Raw genomic sequence first — 21,922 nt, forward strand, 5'->3', positions numbered from 1 at the left:
TTCAGTTATATAAAGAGTAAAAGGCAGGTGAGAGTTGATATTGGACCACTGGAAAATGATGCTGGTGAGATAGTAATGGGGGACAAAGAAATGGCAGATGGACTTAATGGGTACTTTGCATCTCCCTTCACTGTGGAAGACACTAGCAATGTGCCAGAGGTCCATTAGTGTCAGGGAGCAGGAGTGAGTGCCATCGCTATTACAAAGGAAAAAGTGCTAGGCAAACTGAAAGGTCTTAAGCTGGATAAGTCACCTGGACCAGATGGACCACATCCCAGAGTCCTGAGAGAGGCCGCTGAAGAGATAACGGATACATTGGTCATGGTCTTTCAAGAATCACTTGATTCTGGCATGGTCCCAGAGGACTGGAAAATTGCAAATGTCACTCCACTCTTTAAGAAGGGAGGAAGGCAAAAGTAAGGAAATTAGGCCAGTTAACCTAACCTCAGTGATTGGGAAAGTGTTGGAGTCTACTATTAAGAACGAGGTTTTGAGGTACTTGGAGACTAATGATAAAATATATCAAAGTCAACATGGTTTCTGTAAAGGGAAATCTTGCCTGACAAATCTGTTAGAGTTGTTTGAGGAATTAACAAGCAAGGTGAACAAAGGAAAGGCAGTGGATGTCACTTACTTGGATTTTCAGAAGGTGTTTGATAAGATGCCACACATGAGGCAGCTTAACTGGATAAAATCCTACGGCATTACAGGAAAGAGACTGGCATGGGTAGCGGAATGGCGGACAGCCAGGAGGCTGCGAGTGGGAATAAAGGGGCCTTTTCTGGTTGGCTGCCAATGATTAGTGGTGTTCCTCAGGGGTCAGTATTGGGACTGCTGATTTTCACATTGTTTGTCAGTGATTTGGATAATGGAATTAATAGCTTTTTGGCAAAGTTTGTAGATGATCAGAAGATAGATGGAGGGGTAGATGGTGGTGAGGAAGCAATGCAATTGCAGCAGGAATTAGACAAATTGGAAGAACGGGCAAAAAGTGGCAGATGGAATACAGTGTTGGGAAATGTATGATAATACATTTTGGTAAAAGGAAGAATAGTGCAGACTATTATCTAAATGGGGAGAAGGTTCAAACATCAGAGGTGCAAAGGGACTTGGGAATCCTCATGCAAGACTCCCAGAAGGTTAATTTACAGGTTGAGTTTGTGGTAAAGAAGGCAAATGCAATGTTGACATTTATTTCAAGGGGAATAGAATATAAAAGCAAGGAGACAATGCTGAGCCTTTATAAGACACTAGTCCGGCCATACTTGGAGTATTGACAACAGTTTTGGACTCCATATCTCAGAAAGAATGTGTTGTCATTGTCCAGAGGAAGTTCATGACGATGATTCTGGGAATGAAGGGGTTAACATCTGAGGAGTGTTTGGCCACTTTGGGCCTGTACTCACTAGAATTTAGAAGAATGTGGAGGAGATGGGATCTCATTGAAACCTACTGAATGTTGAAAGGCTAGATAGGGTGGATGTGGAGAGGATGTTTCCTATGGTGGGTGTATCCAGATCTAGAGGGCATATCCTCAAAATTGAGGCGTGAGGACAGTTTTTCAGCCAGAGGGTAGTTAATCCGTAGAATGGTAGATAGATAGATAGATAGATAGATAGATAGATACTTTATTCATCCCCATGGGGAAATTCAACTTTTTTTTCCAATGTCCCATACACTTGTTGTAGCAAAACTAATTACATACAATACTTAACTCAGTAAAAAAAATATGATATGCATCTAAATCACTATCTCAAAAAGCATTAATAATAGCTTTTAAAAAGTTCTTAAGTCCTGGCGGTAGAATTGTAAAGCCTAATGGCATTGGGGAGTATTGACCTCTTCATCCTGTCTGAGGAGCATTGTATCGATAGTAACCTGTCGCTGAAACTGCTTCTCTGTCTCTGGATGGTGCTATGTAGAGGATGTTCAGAGTTATCCATAATTGACCGTAGCCTACTCAGCGCCCTTCGCTCAGCTACCAATGTTAAACTCTCCAGTACTTTGCCCACGACAGAGCCCACCTTCCTTACCAGCTTATTAAGACGTGAGGCGTCCCTCTTCTTAATGCTTCCTCCCCAACACGCCACCACAAAGAAGAGGGCGCTCTCCACAACTGACCTATAGAACATCTTCAGCATCTCACTACAGACATTGAATGACGCCAACCTTCTTAGGAAGTACAGTCGACTCTGTGCCTTCCTGCACAAGGCATCTGTGTTGGCAGTCCAGTCTAGCTTCTCGTCTAACTGTACTCCCAGATACTGCCACAGACTGAAGTGGAGGCCAAGTCTGTGGGTATATTTAAGGCGAAAGTTGATAGTTTCCTGATCGGTCAGGGGATCAGAGGATATGGTGAGAAGGCAGGTGTATGGGGTTGAGTGGAATCTGGGATCAGCCATGATGGAATGGCGGAGCAGACTTGATGGGCTGAAAAGCCTAATTTTGCTCCTTTGTCTTATGATCTTATAGCATCCTGTGTATTTCCCAGAGAGATTTTGTCCTGGTGAGGCACAGGCTATGATTGTCAGTGGCGGCAGCAGCCTTTATAAGCCAGTCACCTCATGGGTATCATTTAGAATGGTACCTTGACAGCTGAACAACGTATGGGACGTTACTCAAATCCCATTGTAAGGCAGAGTTCAAAATTAATATTCAGGGAAATATTGAAAAGTTGCATAAACTTGCTTGTTGCTCAAACTCACTTTTATCAAACTATCAAACTGACCTGTGGTGACAGTGATAAAAAAAACCGTTTCAGGGAACAATATCTACCGTAATCAGACATTCTGTAAGTAAACGGACAAAATCCCAAACGCAAAACAGAAATGCAGAAGGTAAAGATTGCTCCATGGGTGTGGGCAGCGGTTTAAACCACATTAGGTTATCTTGAATGGGTGACTCAGAGCATGCTGGGGAAGGAGCTTGATTTGCAAGGAGCTGGCTTAAAAATCCATGCTCTTCTCATTCACAAATAGTAAGATCGCAGGAATGCTTGATATTGAACCTTGGGACACTTTTGCAAAGCACTCTCGTTTTAATTCCGCATCTCACTCCCACTCTGAACTCTCTGTAGTTGGCCGTCTCTGCAGTTCCATCAAAGCTCAAAAAACAACACCTTATTTTCTGTCAGGGTGCAATTTAACCTTCCATATTCAACAGCGATAACCATCTCTGCCAGTATTTGCTTTTACATTTCCAGTCTTTGTTTCTCTTCTGGTAACCAGGTGTTACTTCACTGACTTTACACCTCAGAATGATCATTAGAAAAATAACCATCAAACATGCCTTACTCCTCTTGTTAGTTAATCACTTATGATTTTTTAAGATTGGGGAATCGACTTGCCTGTGCTTATAATAGGCCATGAATTGAATTACTCCCGATTGTGCAAAGGCCTTGGGTAAGATTTTGCAAAAGGCCATAACTCAATTATTCTGTGGTAAAGAGTCTTCACTTAGACACAAATACTGCCCCTTGCACCAATTCCTCAGAGTCAAAAATAAGTTACCACAAACAATTTAACAGGAGGGGGGCCATCACTTTCCAGCTGTAGGTTGACTCGTTATAGAGCCTAATGGCCGAGGGTAGGAATGACCTCATATATTTTTGCCTCATTTCACACCTTCCAGTCAGCAAACCGAACCACTAACTGGTCTACTACTTAGACTTTTGATGGACTATGACCACTGCAATCCACAGCCTGTAATTTCCCTTTGCAAGTTCTGTTTTCAAACCGTCTGTACGACATGGCGTTTTTGCACTCTTCTGAATGATTCAGTGAACCGGACTCGCGAGAATGCAGATATTGTCGTGGTGGCCACTGCTGGAACAGACTTGGGGCTGGATCGCAGCAGCTGGGCCCGGGTCTGAGAGCAAAACCAAACTGGCATTTGGCTCACAGCCGGCTCCATGGCTGTGGGTTCACTTTCGGAGACTGCGCTATTTGTTCACTTTATTATTGTTCGCACAATCTGTTCACAGATTGGACATTTGACGGAGTTTGCAGTGTGGGGGGGGGGTTATTGTGTTTCTTTGTTTAGTGGCTGTCTGCAAGAAGATGAATCTGAAGGTTGTACTCCAACGCTCCAATCAGCGGCAGGAGCAGGTCACAGTGCTGAGGTTTCTCGCAGGTCGGCAACGCTTGTTTAGAGGTACAAAAGGGACAAACAGAGCGGCCGTTGTCGGGGCAGCCATTGTTGGGAGTAGGCCAGTGGTGAGAGTAGGAGTGTCAGGCTTCGGCTCGAAAGAGGCGTTGGCTCTGGGTAAGTTTCTGTTAAGGTTCCTCTCTTTTCTCTCTTACTGTACCTAGTGTAGTAAATGGCCGATGTGTTCTTCATGCTGGAAGTTATTGTCCTGCGAGTGCCAGAGACTCGCAGGAAACTACATCTGCATGAAGTGCATCGGGCTGCAGCTCCTTGAAGACCGTGGAGCAGCAACTGGATGACCTTCGGCTTGTACGGGAGAGTGAGGAATAATCAGTCAGAGGGAAGCGATAGTGATAGGGGACCCAATAGTCAGCTAAGTAGACTGGAGATACTGTGGACGTGAACAGAACACCTGAATGGTATGCTGCCTCCACGGTGCCAGGGTCAGGGACGTCTCGGATCACCATCACAGCATTTTGGAGGGAGAGGGAGACCGGCCAGATGTATTGGTACATATTGGTACCAATAACATAGGAAGGAAAAGCAATGAGATCCTGAAAAGAGAATTTAGAGAGCCAGGTAGAAAGCTGAGAAGCAGGACCTCCTGGGTATTAATTTCTGGATTGCTGCCTGTGCCACATGCCAGTGAGGGAAGAAACAGGATGATCTGGCAGATAAATGCCTGGCTGAGAGACTGGTGAAGGGGGCAGGGCTTCAGCATCTTCGATAACTGAGATCTCTTCAGGGGTGTGGAGAGGTACACCCTGTTCAAAAGTAATGGGTTGCACCTGAACCCGAGGGGGACCAATAATCTCTCGGGCAGGTTTGTTAGAGCTGTTGGGGAGGGTTTAAACTAATTTGGCCAGAGGGTGGGAACTGGAGTGAAGGGATTCAGGATAGTATGGATGATAAAAAAAGCAAAGATAGCATGCAGTCAGACTGTCAGCAAGGACAGGCAGATGACTGGACAAATTTGCAGCCAGCAGGGTGAGGATCAGTGCATCAGGGATGCAGAATCAAAAAGGGCAGCAAATACAGTGCTCAAAGTGTTATATCTCAATGCACAGAGTATAAGAAATAAGGTGGATGATCTTGTTGCACTATTGCAAATTGTCAGGTATGATGTTTTGCCCATCACTGAATCGTGGCTGAAGGATGGTTGTAGTTGGGAGCTGAATGTCCAAGGTTACACATTGTATCAGAGGGATAGGAAGCCAGGCAGAGGGGGTGGCGTTGCTCTGCTGGTAAAGAATAGCATCAGATCAGTAGAAAGATATGACAAAGAATCAGAAGATGTTGAATCCTTATTGGTTGAATTATGAAACTGCAAGTGTAAAAGGACCCTGATGATAAGATACTCCATGCTAGGCTTTTTGGTAGGCAGAATATAGTATTAAGGGTAAGACTCTTGGTAGTATGGAAGATTAGAGGGATCTTGGGGTCCGAGTCCATAGGACACTCAAGGCTGCTGCGCAGGTTGACTCTGTGGTTAAGAAGGCATATGGTGTATTGGCCTTCATCAATCATGGACTTGAATTTAGGAGCCGAGAGGTAATGTTGCAGCTATATAGGACCCTGGTTAGACCCCACTTGGAGTACTGTGCTCAGTTCTGGTCGCCTAACTACAGGAAGGATGTGGAAACCATTGAAATGGTGCAGAGGAGATCTACAAGGATGTTGCCTGGATTGAGGGGCATGCCTTATGAGAATAGGTTGAGTGAACTGGGCCTTTTCTCCTTGAAGCGACAGAGGATGAGAGGTGACTTGATAGAGGTGTATAAGACGATGAGAGGCATTGACTATTGATGGATAGTCAGAGGCTTTTTCCCAGGGCTGAAATGGTTGCCACAAGAGGACACAGGTTTAAGGTGCTGGTAAGTAGGTACAGAGGAGATGTCAGGGTTAAGTTTTTTATGCAGAAAGTGGTAAGTGCGTGGAATGGGCTGCCGGCAACGGTGGTGGAGGCGGATACGATAGGGTCTTTTAAGAGACTTTTAGACAGGTACATGGATCTTAGTAAAATAGAGGGCTATGGGTAAGCCTAGTAATTTCATATTATACCTCTCCAAATGTTTGTAAATCCTGCCTCTCAGGATCTTTTCCACCAACTTACCAACCACTGAGGTATGACTCATCTCAAACCGTCATCTGAGCACGTCCCTTCTCTATCACCTGCCTATCCTCTCTCTCTCACTGTCTCCAATCTTTCTCTATTTGTGAGCCAACCTCCTCTTCCCCAGTCTCTTCAGTTCGGTTCCCACCCTCCAACAATTGTAGTTTAAACTCTCCCCAGCAGCCTTAGCAAACCTTTCTGCCAGGATATCAGTCCCCCTGGGATTCAAATGTAACCCATCCTTTTTGTACAGGTCACATCTGCCCCAAAAGAGGTCCCAATGATCCAGAAATCTGAATCCCTGCCCCCTGCTCCAATCCCTCAGCCACGCATTTATCCTCCACCTCATTCTATTCCTATTCTCACTATCACGTGGCACAGACAGTAATCTCGAGATTACTACCTTTGCGGTCCTGCTTCTCAACTTCCTTCCTAATTCCCTGTAGTCCTTTTTTCAGGACCTCTTCCCTTTTCCTACTTATGTCATTGGTACCAATATATACCACGACCTCTGGCTGTTCTCCCTCCCACTGCAGGATATCATGGACGTGATCTGAATCATCCCGGACCTTGGCACCTGGGAGGCAAACTACCATCCGCGTTTCTTTCCTGCATCCACAGAATCACCTGTCTCTATAGAGTCCCCTATCACTTCTGCCTTCCTCTTCCTTTCCCTACCCTTCTGAGCCACAGGACAAGAGTCTAGGACAAGAGGGCATAGCCTCATAGAGGGGTGTCCATTTAAAACAGAGATGCAGAGATGTTTCTTTAGCCAGAGGGTGGTGAATTTGTGGAATTTATTACCACAGGCATCTGTGGAGGCTAGGCTATTTAAGGCAGAGATTGATAGGTTCTTGATTGGACATGGCATCAAAGGTTATGGAGACAAGGCTGGGGAGTGGGACTGAGGAGAGGAAAAAGGATCAGCTATGATTGAATAGCGGAGCAGACTCAATGGGCCAAATGGCCTATTTCTGCTCCTATGCCTTATGGTCGTATAAGTATACATTTTTTGATAATAAATGTACTTTGAACTTTGATATGACCTAAATTGCCATGGCCTCTTGCAGTGTCAGAATTTTTTTTATCAGGCACAACCAATGGGTCTGATCTTGCAAGTAAATTCATGCCTGATATCCACATTTCAGTGTGTCTGTGTTTTGTGTGCTGTTTAGGGCATATGTGTATGTATGGGGGTATATGGCTTAGGATGTGTGTGTATGTTGTGTGAGCATCCACACCATGTTGCCATTGGACCAGTGCTGTGCTATGCCTTTCCAAGGTTCAGTATTTCACTCTTTCAGTGCTCTTGCACTGCGCTCCTCTGGAAATTACCAAAACAGCAATGTATTTAAAAATCAAAAAATCAAATTTGGTTTAATTATCATTCAAGTCATATACGGATATAGCTGACTGAGACAGCGTTCCTTTGGGGCCAAGGTGCAAAGGCATGCATATGCATTCAAAATAACGCAAAAGTCGTCACGTAAGAAAACAGATTTTTAGGCCAAGTTCCTGAGCAACAATCCTGCAATTTGATGGCTCCCAGCCTGTAATTCCACTGATCCAACACTGGAGGGCAGCATCAACAGGAGAGGCCAACCCCAACCGAGCCTGTGAGGCCTAATCTTAGCTATAACCGAGGAGGCACTGCTGCCTCACCATCAAACAAAGGAAACAGGCCTGCGGCAATCAATGTCCATCAGGGTCTTGCAATCGCAAAAGAAATGTCCAAGACAGTCACTCATGGTTTTACTGTTCGCAGCCTTCACTCTGGTGCCTCCAAACAGCAGGTAGTGGCACAGTCTCCACCCAGGTCAGCTCTTCAGAACCCAATCCAACTTCTTCTGCAGCCCGACAGCCCAACTCAAATCCCCCGGCCCAACAGCCCAACTCAAATCCCCTGGCCAAACAGCCCAACTCAAATCCCCCGGCCCAACAGCCCAACTCAAATCCCCCAGCCTGACAGCCTAACTTGACTCCCCAGGCTCAACGGCCTGTCTTGACAACCCCAGCCTGACGGCCTGAGGGCACTATGGCTTGAATCCCAAAGCCCAATGGCCTGATTCAACCTCCCCAGACTGAAGGGCCGACTCACCTTCTCAACACCGACGGCCAACCCTTACCACACTCTAGCCAGCTACTCCAAATATTGAGCAGCTCACTTTTGTGATGGACCTGCTGTACAGGTTGTTATTAGAGTAAAGAATAGTATTACTATATCTAAAAATATATTTAACAACGAAAAAGGCACCCTTGGTTGGCCCCTGAGAGGCCACTGTGTGTATATGCGCCACCATCTTACTGGAATTAGTTTTTGGTGGTATAATATATAAATGAGAGAATTCTTAAAGATTTCATTGACATCTGCAGCAGTTCCATTCATAATGATTGTCCATTTTCTCTGCAAAATTGGATCGTTGGAAAATTTCATGATTTTGTTTGCAGTGAGGAACACCCTATTCACCGGAAGTCTCTCCATTGAACCGTTCCCATAAGTCACCCGATACCTTCCATGGCGTGGCTAACTTAAAATGAGTGTCCAACCAAGTTTAGAGCCTTTCACAGGTCTTTCCATCTAATCCAAGTTCAGGCTCTTCACTGCAGATGTCTAAATAACTATTCCCAAATATAAACATAAAAATTCCCGTGCTGGTGAGAGGCCTTGACCTGAAATGTTGACTGTCCATACTTGCTGCCTGACACACTGAGTCCCTCCAGCTTTCAGTGCATTGCTTAAAATAAACACAGTCTAAAAAAAAAATTAGCAAACCTCATGCACCAACAAATTCCTCTACTGATCTGGAGTCGTAACTGACGGAAGTGCAAGGGCACAGTTCGTGGAAAGCAGTGTCACGGATAGACAGGGTGGTGGAAAAGGCATTCAGCACACTGCCCTTCATCTGAGTATTGGAGTTTGGACATTATGTTGCAGATACTGCAGCCTGAAGACCCACACTAAATGTTTTAGGAAGAGCTTCTTCCCTTCTGCCATCAGATTTCTGAATAGACAATGAACCCATGTACACTACCTCAAGTACCTCTTTTGCAACTATTAATTTATTAATTTTTATGGTAACTTGTAGTAGATTTTTATGTCTGCACACTGCTGCTGCCACAAAGCAACAGATTTCACAACATACACTCAGTGCCCCCTTTAGTCGGTTACCCCCGATAAAGAGGCGACTGAGTTAATGTCCGTTGTCTTCTGCTGCTGTAGCCCATCAGCTCCAAGTCTCGGCATGTTGTGTATTCAGAGATGTTCTTAACACACCGCTGTTGGAACAGTTACCGTCGTCTTCCTGTCAGCTTCAACTAGACTAACCATTCTCCTCTGGCCTCTCTCATTAACAAGGCATTTTTGCCCACAGAACTGCCGCTCACTGGGTGCTTTTCATTCTTCTCACCATTCTCTGTAAACTCTGGAAACTGTTGTGCATGAAAATCCTAGGAGATCAGCAGTTTCTGAGATAATCAGACCACCACGACTGGCACCAACAATCACCCCATGGTCAAAGTCACTTAGATCATGTTTCTTCCCCGTTCTGATGTTCGGTCTGAGCAACAACTGAACCTCTTCACCACGTCTGCATGTTTTCATGCATTGAGTTGCTACCACATGATTGGCTGATTAGATATTTACATTAATGAACAGGTGTACAGTGTATCTAATAAAATGGCCAGTGAGTGTGTGCCAATGTTAATAAATCTGACTCTGATTCTGACATCTTTTATTTGTATATTGAAATACGGAGCAGAATTGACCATTTCGGCCCTTTGAGCTGTGCTCCCCAGCAACACCCAGTTTAACCCTAGCCTAATCACGGGACAATTCACAATGGCCAATTAACCTACCGACCAGTATGTCTTTGGACTATGGGAGGAAAACGGAGCACCTGGAGGAAACTTGTGAGATTACAAGCTCCTCAGAAAGGACCTCCATTATTAAGGACCTCCATCACCCAGGACATGCCCTCTTCACATTGTTACCATCAGGAAGGAGATAAGGAAGCCTGAAGGCACACACTCAGCGATTCAGGAACAGCTTCTTCCCCTCTGCCATCCGATTCCTAAACAGACATTGAACCTGTGAACACTATCTCAGTTTGCACTATTTTTAATATACATACTTCCTGAAATATAGTTACTTATTTGATTTTTTTTCTTTTCCAGATGATCATGTATTGCATTGAACTGCTCATGACAGGTGCTGGTGATAATAAACCTGATTCTGATTTCTCACGGGCAGTGGTGGAACTGAGCCCCTGTTACCGGCACTGTAAAGCGTTGTGCTACCGTGCCACCGTATCGATGAAGCTGTACTCGGAGTACTGAGTAAAGGTTCGCTCATCCTGTTCTTGGAACAATGTGATTAAACTGGAAGGAATGCAGAAAGCATTTACAAGGGTGTTATCGGGACTACAGGTCCTGAGAAAAAGGGAGAGGTTTTCCAGGTTAGGTCTTTATACCACAGAATACAGCAGAATGTGGGGCAACTTTATAGAAATGTTTAAAATGATGAGGGGCATGGATAGGATGAATGGCAACCATCTTTTCCCTAGGCCAAGGGAGTCCAAAGCTATGGGGCAAAGATTTTGGGTGAAAGGCAAAAGATTTAAACGGGACTGTTTTCACAGAAAGGGTGGTAAGTGTATAATGAGCTGCCAGTGACTGAGGCATGAAGCATTTAGCTTGGTACTTGGAAGGGTGGGGTGAGGAAGTAGGGGGAGAATAAAATGGGATTTATGTAGAAATAATTAAAGTGTGTGTCCGATGGTTGGGAATGTTGTTTCTCTATCTCATGACTCATAGCTTGAATGCTAGATCCAATGAAAGATCTTGTAATGTAGCCAGAATGGACAATAAGCCAAAAGATGGGAACTTCCTGGATTGCAGCAAAGAATTTGATCAGGAAATAGAAAACACAAGATGTAATCTCATGAGAAACAGAAAAGGAATTAGGTGAATGCCTTTATTAGATATGTAAAAGTGTTCAAGTTAACATCAGTATCTCATAGACTGAGTATGACATTGTGGGAATAACAGAGACATGGCTTCAAGTGGACAGGGCCTGGGAAATGAATATTCAAGGATATACATCTTATCAAAAGGACAGACTGACTGGCAGAGGGGATGGGGTGGCTCTGTTGGTGAGGAATGATATTCAGTCCCTTGTGAGGGGGGACATAGAATCAGGGGATGTAGAGTCAGTATGGATAGAATTGAGAAATTCTAAGGGTAGAAAGACCCTAATGGGAGTTATCTACAGGCCCCCAAACAGCAGTCTGGATGTAGGGTGTAAGTTTAATGATGAGTTAAAATTGGCATGTCGCAAAGGTAATGATACAGTTGTCATGGGGGATTTCAACATGCAGGTAGACTGGGAGAATCAGAATGGTACTGGACCCCAAGAAAGGGAGTTTGTGGAGTGCCTCCGAGATGGATTCTTAGAACAGCTTGTACTGGAGCCTACCAGGGAGAAGGCAATTCTAGATTTAGTGTTGTGCAATGAACTGGATTTGATCAGGGACCTGGAGGTAAAGGAACCATTAGGAGGTAGTGACCATAATATGATATGTTTTAACCTACAATTTGAGAAGGAGAAGGGAAAATCAGATGTGTCAGTATTACAGTTGAACAAAGGGAACTATGGAGTTATGAGGGAGGAGCTGGTCAAAGTTCAATGGAACAATACCCTAGCAGGGAAGACAGTGGAACAACAATGGCAGGTATTTCTGGGAATAATGGAGAAGGTGCAGGATCGGTTCATTCCAAAGAGGAAGAAAGATCCTAAGGGGAGTAAAGGGCGGCCGTGGCTGACGAGGGAAGTAAAGGGCAGTATAAAAATAAAAGAGAAGAAGTATAACATAGCAAAGATGAGCAGGAAACCAGAGGACTGGGAAGCTTTTAAAGAGCAACAAAAGATAACAAAAAAGGTAATAGGCCAAGAAAAAATGAGGTACGAAGGTAAACTAGCCAAGAATATAAAGGAGGATAGTAAAAGCTTCTTTAGGTATGTGAATAGCAAAAAAATAGTTAAGACCAAAATTGGACCATTGAAGACAGAAACGGGTGAATTTATTATGGGGAACAAGGAAATGGCAGATGAGTTGAACAAGTACTTTGGATCTGTCTTCACTAGGGAAGACACAAACAATCTCCCAGATGTAATAGTGGTCAAAGGAACTAGGGTAAAGGATGAACTGAAGGAAATTTATATTAGGCAAGAAATGTTGTTGGATAGACTGTTGAGTCTGAAGGCTGATAAGTCCCCGGGACCTGATGGTCTGCATCCCAGGGTACTTAAAGAGGTGGCTCTAGAAATCGTGGATGCATTGGTAATCATTTTCCAATGTTCTATAGATTCAGGAACAATTCCTGCTGAGTGGAGGGTGGCTAATGTTGTCCCACTTTTCAAGAAAGGAGGGAGAGAGAAAACAAGGAATTATAGACCGGTTAGCCTGACGTCAGTGGTGGGAAAGATGCTGGAGTCAATTATAAAAGAGGAAATTACGACACATTTGGATAGCAGTAGAAGGATCAGTCTGAGTCAGCATGGATTTATGAAGGGAAAATCATGCTTGACTAATCTTCTGGAGTTTTTTGAGGATGTAACTATGAAACTGGACAAGGGAGAGCCAGTGGATGTAGTGTACCTGGACTTCCAGAAAGCTTTTGATAAAGTCCCACATAGGAGATTAGTGGGCAAAATTAGGGCACATGGTATTGGGGGCAGAGTACTGACATGGATTGAAAATTGGCTGGCTGACAGGAAATAAAAAGTAGCGATTAACGGGTCCCTTTCGGAATGGCAGGCTGTGGCCAGTGGGGTACCGCAAGGTTCGGTGCTGGGACCGCAGCTGTCTACAATATACATTAATGATTTAGATGAAGGGATTAAATGTAACATTAACAAATTTGCCAATGACTCAAAGCTGGGTGGCAATATGAAATGTCAGGAAGATGTTATGAGAACACAGGGTGACTTGGACAGGTTGGGTGAGTGGGCAAATGTATGGCAGATGCAGTTTAATGTGGATAAATGTGAGGTGGCAAGAACAGGAAGGCAGATTACTATCTAAATGGAGTCAAGTTAGGAAAAGGGGAAGCACAACGAGATCTAGGTGTTCTTGTACATCAGTCAATGAAAGCAAGCATGCAGGTACAGCAGGCAGTGAAGAAAGCTAATGGCATGCTGGCCTTTATAACAAGAGGAATTGAGTATAGGAGTAAAGAGGTCCTTCTGCAGCTGTACAGGGCCCTGGTGAGACCCCACCTGGAGTATTGTGTGCAGTTTTGGTCTCCAAATTTGAGGAAGGACATTCTTGCTATTGAGGGAGTGCAGCGTAGGTTCACAAGGTTAATTCCCGGAATGGCGGGACTGTCATATGTTGAAAGATTGGAGCGACTGGGCTTGTATACACTGGAGTTTAGAAGGATGAGAGGGGATCTGATTGAAACATATAAGATTATTAAGGGATTGGACACACTGGAGGCAGGAAGCACGTTCCCGCTGATGGGTGAGTCCAGAACTAGAGGCCACAGTTTAAGAATAGGGGGTAGGCCATTTAGAACTGAGATGCGGAAAAACTTTTTCACGCAGAGAGTGGTGGATATGTGGAATGCTGGATGCATTCAAGAGAGAGTTAGATAGAGCTTTTATAGATAGCGGGGTCAAGGGATATGGGGAGAGGGCAGGAACGGGGTACTGATTGTGTATGATCAGCCATGATCACAGTGAATGGTGGTGCTGGCTAGAAGGGCCGAACGGCCTACTCCTGCACCTATGGTCTATTGTCTATTGCTAGGAGAAACTGTAATAGGGAATAAAGAAGCAATTAAGGATTTAAACAAATAGTTTGTGCTTATCATTATGGGAGAAGTTGTAGAAGATGTCCAAGGAGCAATGAATGATGACAGACAAATGAGGAGCTGTAAGAGATGAGCATTAATAGTGAAACAGTATTGGAAAAACAATGGGACCTGTACCTGATAACATGCATCCCAAGTTTTTGAAAATGGTGATAATGACAATGTTGAATACACTGGCCGTCATCTTCCAAAATGTCATAGATTCTAGAAAGTTTCCCATAGATTAGAAGATAGCAACTGGAATGTAACTATTTAAGAAGGGATTGAAAGGAAAACTATGGTCCAGTTAACTTGAAGTCAGGGAAATTGCCAGGGTTTGTTATATAGAGAATAATAAAGAATCAGCACAAATTTATGGAATCATATTCAACAAAACTGTTGGAGTTTTGCAAGATTGCAACTAACAGAATCAATAAGGACAAACCAGGAGATGTGCCACATATGGACTTTCTGAAGTTCTTTGATAAGGCATCTCATTTCAGTGCATACGATTTAGGTAATATCCTGGCAGAGACTGTGGGAGTTTGTTGGACAGAAAACAATAATTACGTTGAGAACTGGGCTCTGTGCAGTAGGGCAGTACAGGACTTGGTGCTGGGGACCCAGTGGTTCAGAACTGTATCAACAATTTGGATAAGTGATCAAGCAGAGTCTTCAAGTTTGCTGTTGATACTAAGTTAGGTGGCAGTGACAGCTTTGGGCAAGATGCAGAGAAATTTCAGGAGGATATTAGGAAGGGAAGTGAGTGAATGTTATTGAGAAGCAGCCTCAAGCCAGAGCATATAAAGTGTAAGCCATAGGAGCCATGAATACAAACTGAACCAGCCTTCATGAAGAAGTAAGCTATAGGCATTAATGCATGTTGAAATAAGAATGGAGAGTGATGTAAGTAAAGAGAGTGCTGGCTAGTGGCCCTCAGTTGGAGGCAGTTCAAGAGATCTTGTTTGTAAACTGCAACCTTGAGACAACTCTCATATAGACTGGCCAAACTTGAGGGTGTTACTATGTCAATTGGACTACATCAAACCAGGCATCAAACTTCTATAGACATTAGGAGAAAGCAGATACTGTAAACCTGCACTGACACACAAAGGAGCAGGAGGAACACAATGGGTCAGGCAGCATCTTTGAAGGGAAGTGGACAGTCGCGAGTTTGCATGAAACCATTAATGTCGATTGAGATTAGATAGGCCTTTGTCAGAAGTCTAAAACCAAGATGTCCATTCGCACAGAGATCAAGGGAGGTTACAGGCTGATTGCTTCATCATTTACCACATCAAACATAACAGTAGCTATATTTGTTCTGTCAGTCAATAATTTATGTATTTATGTATCCAGGGAGTCATCCCTCGCAAAGCTAATTTTGAGTGTCTGGGAATTTTGGCCTCAGAAGCTTTTAGACCATCCACATGAATTACTTTATCCCAACAAAGATGTTCTGCTATTTAAATTTAATACAACTATTTGTCTGAACCCAAAATATTGCAGTAAACAAATTATAACTAGTGAAATTCTATTCAATCACCAGCAGTTATCTTTGCTCTTAAATAGTATATAATCTTGATGTACTTTGAGGTCAGAGAGACTTTACTGATAAATTAAGACTAGCCACATTTACAGCTTGAGTCTCTGTGCAGCCCATTCACGAGTCACGTGGAAGATAAATGTGGGATCATCCACTTTATTAACCATTGGAAAGTAAAGTATCTTTTAAGTAGTGAGAGACTATGTATTCAAAGGGTCTTTCTTTATTGTACTCAGATCACTGGAAGTTAACGTATTAGCAGTAAACCATTACAGAATATTGGACTCACAACACAGCGACAAGCCTTTCACTGACTTCAGACTAACTATCAAACTCTGCAAATATACTGATTTGGAAGGCAAGTGGCAATTCTTTGTTTTTATTGCAAGTGAGTTTGAGTGCAAAGGTAGAGAGACAGAACAGCTAACATTTATGTCCCTGCTGAGGTTAGATCGGGAATGTTATGTGCACGGATTACCTACCTGTCTAGGAGAGGTTATCTTGTGGCAGAGGGAGTGCAATGAACTCAGATTGATTCCTGAAATGGAATTGTGTCCAAAGAAGTGAGATTAAGCAGTTCAGAAGAATGAGATCTGATCTCATTGAAGCAGATAAAATTTCTTTTGTCACCTGCTGGGTTAGATACAGGAACATTGTTTCCTCTTGCTACGCTGCCTAGATCCAGGGGTCAGAGAGAGTGGACTCAGAAGGAGGAATGTGAGAGGTGTAACACATACTGCTCAGTAAGTCAGGCTGCATTAGTGAAGAGAGACAAATTTACTGATATCACAGAGGATGACTTGGCTGATTCCAATACAAGGCAGGGAAAGAAAGTAACCTAGGGTGTAGAATTACATATTGCCCAGCAATGTGCTCTGTGGATATAATATGATTTTTTTCTTACCTTGGGATTTGTAATTATAATGGAATAGATCACGGATTTGAGTTGTTAATCAGAACAATGCAAACATGTTACCCAGACCCTGTGTATCCCTTATATGCATCAACAGTTAATGTGGGATTGTAGATGTGCTACATTATTTGATTTCTCTTTGGCTGTGCTGTTGGTTCTGTGACTGATGGGGAGAAATGTCTTCCTTCGAGTGACCGCAGTTCTTTGGAATCCAGGCAACTTCCTGGTGAATCTCTGCACAGTTTCCATTGTAAGCACATCTTCCTCACAGTACACAGAGCCACCTAGCTTAGTTACATCCATACATTTCGCACATGTTCTTTCCAGCCAACTCATTGAAATGGGTTCTGAATAGCTAGGATCCAGCACCAACTTTTTCCACTCAAGTCATTTTGCAATAAAGTCAACATATTGTTTGTCTCACAAATTGCTTTCTGTAGTGATTCATGTATCTAGACAGTTAGCAGGTACATTTCACAACGATGCATAATTATACTTTAGTAAAGCCCAGAATAAGGATAGGTCTGTAGAACTATCGCTACATTCATACTTTTAAACCAAGGTGCTGTACCTTTGCTGAGCAATGGATTAGTCATTTGTTTGACACAATTGTGATCGACAGAAGATGCACATCTCATACTGGCCAAATTGAATTCTCTTAGCCTTTGTGTTCCATTTCTCTCTTCTTGACCCTCAGTGAAATGATGTCCAGAATACAATTGTTGTAACCAAAAGCAGTTTATTCAAATATTTCATGCTCATAATTTTTCAGTGCTGATCATTGTGTGGTTATTAGTAGAATGGTGACTACTATGACAGGTGCAATGAGAACTTGGGTATGAATTTAATGAAGGGACAGGACAAAAAGCCAGTTCTGTACTATAGGCATTTTCTGTCATTGGCCAGACTATAAAGCTAGATTTTTTCTGATGCCATAAACAGTTACACCAATAACTTAATTATTGCTTGATGAGTTAACACCATAAACCTCATTAGGAAGGTGGAGTTTATCTGAGGATTCTCCTGCTTGTTCAGAGAAATCTCAGTGGAAAGAAAACATGCTGTAAAGTCCATAAATAATATTCTGGTTTGATCATTGAATGAGCCAGAGTTTTGTATAGTCCGGCTAAATGTGATCATCATCAGAAGAGCAAGCACACCTGACAAATGCCACATTAAGCCTGGAGGAAAATAGGTTTTATCACCAATTTGTCCAAATTTAGCCTGACATTTCTTAATAGTGGCAGACATTTATAGCTAATTTTAGTAGGCTGTACATGACAATGAGCAATTTACATTGGATGTACAACATGTTCCCAGAATTATAGTCAGTTTGCAGCAATGAGAGCATAAAGAATGTTTCACCACCAAAGGATTTTTTTTGTTGTAATGGAAAATGTGGCGACATTTGCAGACTGCCCCAGCACATCCTTAGGATGTGTTGGTTGTTGACATAAACAAGCATTTCATTTGATAAATAAAAGAGACTGAATCTGATAACACTGAATCACTTTAAGATATATTCCCTGCTGTTGAATTTTCCAATAAGTAATCAATGAGATTCTTCACCCAAGCAGCCGTCACCTTCACACAGATTTGATCACCAGATGTAATTGTCACTCTGAAAGAAAAAGAAAGATTTTACATCTCTTTGGTGATGTAGCTTTGCCACAGCATTTTATTTATTAAGTATGTGATGCACCATCAATAACTCTAGGAGACTGGAAGTGAACGATAGGCTTTTATTAACAGCGAAAAAGGGAGCACGACCATGTCGAAGAATGAGGGAGGAGCATTGCCCCAATCGCCTTTATCCAGGGGTCTGTGGGAGGAGCCACAGGAGCAGTCAGCAGGGGTGTGTTCAGACAGGTATACAAAGTTTACCACAGTATGGAATTAGCTTTCTTTAAAGACTCTCTTGATTGCCCTTTCTACCCTTGTAGTTTGCTTATGGATAGAAATATATTTACACTATTTCTGCAGATGATCATAAAACTGCTGTGGAAATACAAGTATGAAATATTTACGTATGTCATTAATTCTTACATTATTTCTGTATGTTTGCATCTTGTACTGCTGGGATAGATAATGGCCTTTGTTATTTGCCTGGTGGGTATCTTTCTTTCTTCCTTATAGATACAGTGACAACGTAGACTCTCATTTTCATCTCGAGGAGCAGCTGCAAAATTAGATAGATAGATAGATAGATAGATAGATAGATACTTTATTCATCTCCATGGGGAAATTCAACTTTTTTCCAATGTCCCATACACTTGTTGTAGCAAAACTAATTACATACAATACTTAACTCAGTAAAAAAATATGATATGCATCTAAATCACTATCTCAAAAAGCATTAATAATAGCTTTTAAAAAGTTCTTAAGTCCTGGCGGTAGAATTGTAAAGCCTAATGGCATTGGGGAGTATTGACCTCTTCATCCTGTCTGAGGAGCATTGCATCGATAGTAACCTGTCGCTGAAACTGCTTCTCTGTCTCTGGATGGTGCTATGTAGAGGATGTTCAGAGTTTTCCATAATTGACCGTAGCCTACTCAGCGCCCTTCGCTCAGCTACCGATGTTAAACTCTCCAGTACTTTGCCCACGACAGAGCCCGCCTTCCTTACCAGCTTATTAAGACGTGAGGCGTCCCTCTTCTTAATGCTTCCTCCCCAACAAGCCACCACAAAGAAGAGGGCGCTCTCCACAACTGACCTATAGAACATCTTCAGCATCTCACTACAGACATTGAATGACGCCAACCTTCTAAGGAAGTACAGTCGACTCTGTGCCTTCCTGCACAAGGCATCTGTGTTGGCAGTCCAGTCTAGCTTCTCATCTAACTGTACTCCCAGATACTTGTAGATCTTAACCTGCTCCACACATTCTCCATTAATGATCACTGGCTCCATACGAGGCCTAGATCTCCTAAAGTCCACCACCATTTCCTTGGTCTTGGTGATATTGAGACGCAGGTAGTTTGAGTTGCACCATATCACAAAGTCCTGTATCAGTTTCCTATACTCCTCCTCCTGTCCATTCCTGACACACCCCACTATGGCCGTGTCATCAGCGAACTTCTGCACATGGCAGGACTCCGAGTTATATTGGAAGTCTGATGTGTACAGGGTGAACAGGACCGGAGAGAGTATGGTTCCCTGCGGTGCTCCTGTGCTGCTGACCACCGTGTCAGACCTACAGTCTCCCAACCGCACATACTGAGGTCTATCTGTCAAGTAGTCCACTATCCAATGCACCATGTGAGAGTCTACTCCCATCTCCGTTAGTTTGTGCCTTAAGATCTTGGGCTGGATGGTGTTAAAGGCACTAGAGAAGTCAAGGAATGTAATCCTCACAGCACAACTGACCCCATCTAGGTGAGAGAGTGATTTGTGCAGCAAATACGTGATAGCATCCTCCACTCCCACCTTCTCCTTATACGCAAACTGAAGAGGATCCTGGGCGTGCCTGGTTTGTGGCCTCAGATTCTGTATTATCAGCCTTAACTAGATTAAGGCTTAATTAACTAGATAACTTAATTAACTAGAAATTGTACAAAAAATGGTCACTTAATGGTGCTACACACAATATTCCAATATATGTTCTGTGTCATGGGAATGATTTAAAATTTAGCTCTATCACTGCAGAAATACTGGCAACAAAGTCCAAGTTATTGGGATCAAAGTTGCTTCCTTTTTTATCTGTACGTTCTGTCCCATTCATTGCCAACTAGGCTGTAGCTACTGCTATAAAGACAATGCCAATGCAGATCTATCAGATGAAGCGAGCCGCCTTTGAAAGGCCTGGGGGTGTACCAAGCTCTATCAGATGGCAAGTTCTTTCTTCTTTCAGTTTAATTATACCTCATGATGCCTTCGGATATCCAGAAGTGCTTTATAACCATTTGGAAAGTAGGAGTGACACAGCTGATTTGTGTACAGTGTGCTCCTAAAAAAATGATTTAAATGACAAGATTAACACTTTTGATTGCAAGGACTGCAGAGAGGATTATTAAGGTCTCTCCTTCACCTATCAGAACTATTTATCAGGAAGCTGCGTACACAAGGCTCTAAGCATTGTCAGTGATCCCACCTATCCATTTCACCTTCTTTGATCCCCTACCAGCAGGCACCAGGTAGTGTTGAATAGGACTAGAACTGTTAGAATGGAAAACAGCTTCTTCCCCCAGACCCTGAGACAACTGAGCATCCTGCTGTGCCACCACCCACGTCTCATCACGTATGAAGCGTCAGTAGAATTACACTGTTTACTTTTTAACTTGTATCTATATGCACTTCACTATTTGTTAATTTACTTGTGGTAATATTACTTCATGTGATTTGTGTGTGAGTTATATGCACTGTGTTGTGCACCTTGGTTCGGAGGAACGTTGTTTCCTCTGGTGTTGTACATGTGTACTGTTAAATTACAATAAACTGAACTTGAACATGAATTTGAAAACAAATGGTGGTCAGGACTCAGAGAATTAAATAGTAATTTAAATAATGTAAGTAGCGACATGCAACCTTTTACATCTGCCTGAGATGGCGTTCCTTAATGTTTCATCTTGAAGATTTGCTTTAGAATGGGATTCTAAAAACAAGATTCTAACTTGGAGATGAGGATGCCACTGTCAGCTCAGGACTCACACAATGTCACCTGTTACTCTTATTGCACAAAATATAAAGATGAATTTGCCAACACTCTATTCATAGATATGTCACAAACAGCCCATTCAGCTCATTCAGCTTGTTCTGGCTTACTGTAGAGGAATCCATTTTAACCATTCTGCCCAATTCTAGCCCAGAAATTATTTTCCATCATGTCTATCCATCTGACTATGTAATATTTCAATTGGATCTTCTTTCATCAGTGTTAGGGGTATTCAATTCCATGCCAGTAGCAATTTCCAGCATAAAAAAGCTCCTCACATCCCACATACCTCTTGTCTTCATTTTAAATCTGTTGCTGCATCTTGAATCATTTGCTCATGTGCAGCACCCCTCGGTACCATGCTAAAGGATTAGTTTAAATTATGTACTTGCGTTCAGAGAATCAAAACCACTCACTGTGCAGAATCAGAAGGAAATGTTCTATATCCCGGGTGGACTCTTAGGATGACAGTAATTACAAAGAGCAGAATGTTTTCCTTACCGTTGGAGAAAGCTGCACAATACCCAAACAACAGCAGAATGGTGACGGCAGTTGAGCAATTCATTCTTGGATTCCGCTCCCCCTGTACAAATCACTGGAATTCAGTTTGACTCTTCAATTATATATCCTGCTAGTTTGTATTATAACCTTATTTGGGGAAGTTGGGGTTGGGTAAAATAAAGATATTGTAATCACAACAA

The 21,922-nt window shown here is 42.8% G+C and overlaps 1 long non-coding RNA gene across 1 annotated transcript; it reads right to left on the reverse strand.

The window, feature by feature from the left end:
* Nucleotides 1-17,288: 17,288 nt before the first annotated feature.
* LOC140725927 (uncharacterized) lies at nucleotides 17,289-21,857 on the reverse strand. The gene is made up of 3 exons (XR_012098526.1): nucleotides 21,723-21,857; nucleotides 18,616-18,748; nucleotides 17,289-18,190 (listed from the first exon to the last, which is right to left on the reverse strand). It is a non-coding gene; the product is annotated as an uncharacterized lncRNA (long non-coding RNA).
* Nucleotides 21,858-21,922: the final 65 nt, after the last annotated feature.

The sequence above is a fragment of the Hemitrygon akajei genome, chromosome 4, assembly GCF_048418815.1.
Source record: "Hemitrygon akajei chromosome 4, sHemAka1.3, whole genome shotgun sequence".
Classification (NCBI taxonomy): Eukaryota; Metazoa; Chordata; class Chondrichthyes; order Myliobatiformes; family Dasyatidae; genus Hemitrygon; species Hemitrygon akajei.